This window comes from Bubalus bubalis, chromosome 8, assembly GCF_019923935.1.
Source record: "Bubalus bubalis isolate 160015118507 breed Murrah chromosome 8, NDDB_SH_1, whole genome shotgun sequence".
Taxonomy (NCBI): Eukaryota; Metazoa; Chordata; class Mammalia; order Artiodactyla; family Bovidae; genus Bubalus; species Bubalus bubalis.
Window position 1 is genome coordinate 65,750,817 of NC_059164.1, and position 3,501 is coordinate 65,754,317.

Sequence of the window (3,501 nt, forward strand, 5' to 3'; positions counted from 1 at the left end):
TGAATACCCATAATTTCAGGCACTTTTTGCTCTTGGGTTCTCACATTTTGTGGGTGTCTTGAAGCACTCTTTAATTGTCAGTGGCAATTGAGGAAAGCATGAGTCACATAGGAAGCGGTCACAAACCCTAAACAACAGGGGCTGCAGCTGATAAAAATGAGTACAGCTGGGGGAGTGGAGTTGCAGTCAGAGAGAAGCCTGGGCTTGGGTTAGAGGGGCCACTATCCAACTACAGACTCTGTGGCCTTGTGGGAAGGTGAGCTGCATGGAGTTAGATCTTCTAGCTATTCAATTTATGTGAAATGTCTTAGTTCTTCTATTAATAGCAATTAATTGAAAAAATGAATACTGTGAGGGGCAAATGAAACATGTCAGCAGGCAACGGACAGCCTGCAGCCCTCCAGTGTACAACGTCTAAGACTCAGGTTGTAGGTGAGTTGAATCATTGTACAGCATATAGTAGGCCAGCGATGCCAAGCTCCAAAGAACCACATCCAGTTGCTAGAAGTGAATGTTTCAAGAAGCTGAATTAATTTCTGCCAAATAGCATCACTTATCACATTAATCAATTTTAATTTTGTTGGCTTGCTGTTTGTTCTTTTTATTTGTCAACTTTCCTTTGGTTTTATAGTTGTGTAAGAAGGTGTTTGTCAATATATAAGACATGTCTTAAAGAATTCAAATCAACAGTGGGAACTTCTAAGATACAGTCATTTCTCAAGCCTGAGAAATGATGTCCTATCTCATCTAACATTCACACAAATCCTTGGTGGTGGTTTAGTCGCTGAGTTGTGTCCAACTCTTGTGACCCCATGGACTGTAGCCCACCAAGCTCCACTGCCCATAGGATTTTCCAGGCAAGAATACTGGAGTGGGTTGCCATCTCCTTCTCCAGGGGATCTTCCTGACCCAGGAATCAAACCCAGGCCTCCTGCATTGCAGGCAGATTCTTTACCAACTTGAGCTACAAGGGGGTACTAGCTGAGCCACCAGGGAAGCCCAAGAATATTGGAGTGGGTAGCCTATCCCTTCTCCAGTAGATCTTCCCAACCCAGGAATCGAACCAGGGTCTCCTGCCTTGGAGGCAGATTCTTTACCAGCTGGGCTACAGGGGAAATCATTCCTACTCTATATATAAGAAAACTGAGACTCAAACTGGGAGAAAACTGGGACTCAAACTGGTTAAGTGATCTGCTCAAACACACAGCTAATGAATGGCAGAGCTGGGATTTGAATACAGCTCAGGACTGATGCCAAAGCCTGTGATTTCAACCCTGACTCCCAAATTAACAGCATTCGATCCTTGGTTTGGGAAGATCCCCTGAAAAGGGCATGGCAACTCATTCCAGTATTCTTGCCTGGAGAAACCCATGGACAGGGGAGCCTGGTGGGCTACAGTCCAGAGGGTTGCAAAGAGTCAGACACTACCAAAGCAACTTAGCAGCAACGGCAGCAGCAGCACATGTGAATGATACCATACTCGTCCCAAGTCCTCTCTTCTTGCCTTTGATCTGCATCTGCATCTGCCAAAACCAAATCCATGCAACTTCATAATTTAGATAGCCAAGACATGGGGGAGGTGTTACAATTTGGACAGGTGGGATTCAGGTCTCAGAGGGACCAGGAATTCAGAAGGGCTCAGGAGAACTCTGTGATCAGAACTGTTATCAACATCTCTCAGTTATGTTGTCAGTCACTTCAGTTTTTGTGAACTGCCCTGGAAATCCAAACACCATTTCCAAACTTGTTTTTATAGATAAATATCATGCAAGTTGCAATAAACGTTTGGAACTACTTCAGTGTCATCTAAGCTGCCTGCATCAGAATCAGGTGTGTGGTTGGTGAGGAATCTGCTGAGAAGGTGGCGGGTTTGCATCCCATATGGGCGGCTTAGCTTCCTCTCTGTTCTGTGTCATACATGGCACTTCTGGCTCCATCTGCGACTGTATGAATGAGTGCCTGGCGTGTGAGAGGTTTAGCATAGATTCATCCCCACACCTGGGGAAGTGAGACCTGAAAGAGGTACCTGGCTAAAGACATTAAACAATGCACAGGAAAAACTGGGAAGGAGATGCAGTCAAATGTTAGCCGTGGTTGTCTCAGTGGCATTATGGGAGATTTAAATTTTCTTCTTTATACTTTTCTACAAAATTAAACCTGTATATCATTTTTGATATAAAGGAAATTATTTTTGGATGAAAGGAAACAGAATACATGAAAAAAAATCTCTCCTGACAGTGGGGAAGGAGTTCTCTTGCCACACAGGGCCATCTGTTACATTTTCCTAAGTGGCCCACAGTGTAAGAAGACAATAGGAATCACAGATTGGATTCAGAGTAAATATGGACAATTGTGACAGCTGGAAGTGTGCCAAGCCATTTGTTAAAGGTGCAGGCAGCGCATGCTTCTTTGTTTCTTCCCCCATCGCCTCATATCCAGCTCTGAGCACGTTTTCCTCTCCTGTCCCTCCAGCCCAGGCTTTCCCCCCTCCCTCTAGTGACTGGCACAGGAACAGGAAGTTATGTGGCCCCAGAAGCTCCTTAATTCACCGTGGTTGTCCCTGGTACTTGCTCTTTTGTCACTTGCGTTGCTTCCAGCGTCAGTGTCTGTTGCCACATGTCCCCTCGGTGGGCACGTTCTCACATGACTGCCGTAGTGTGGGCATATGGGCACCTGCTCTTGAAGCCTTTTGCTGCAACCAGTGGCTCCTTCTCCCAGGTGTTAATATAACTTTCCATTGGGGTCCCAGGCCCCCAAATCCACAATCTCCCAACCTCTGCCTGGCATTGAGGCTGCAACCTTTTCCAGCCCTTCAACCTCCATCTCAAATTCCTAGGCTCCACCTCCTGGTTCCAACACATGCCCATTTAGGGTAATTCCCAACCCTCCCTGGACAGGTCCAGAAAGACCAAATCAAGACCCAATGGGTGCTGTCTTTTCAGCAGCCTTTAAAACACAGAAAAGCCCATCATTCTCAATGGGATAAGGGGGCAGAATACTGAAGAAACTGAAAACCTGACTCTTCACTCTGAAGGAAGAAGAGGAGTTTGTTCTTGTATTCTTATGTTCAGAAATGTAAAGCAGCAAAATAAATCACTAAGTGGGTGCTTATATGAAAACTAAATATGCAACTGAATTACTCCAAATGCCCTAGTGTGTCTGGGGATGGGGTAGAGGAGGGGGACCATTGCCTCCTCACAACATATTCTTCCAATGTTGTGTCTCTTCAAAAATTTTAATTGTGGTAAAATACACATAACACCAAATTTGCATTTTAACCATGTTAAAATGTACAGGTTAGTGGCATTAAGTGCATGATATTTTGGGCAACCATCACCACTGTCTATCCACTTTTTCATCTTCTCAAACTGGGCAACTCTGTGTCCATTAAACACTAATTCCCCTTTCGTGCCTCCTTCCAGCCCCTGGCAACCACCATTCTACCTTTTGTCTCTATGACTTTGATTATACTACCCCACATAAGAGGAATCATATAGCACC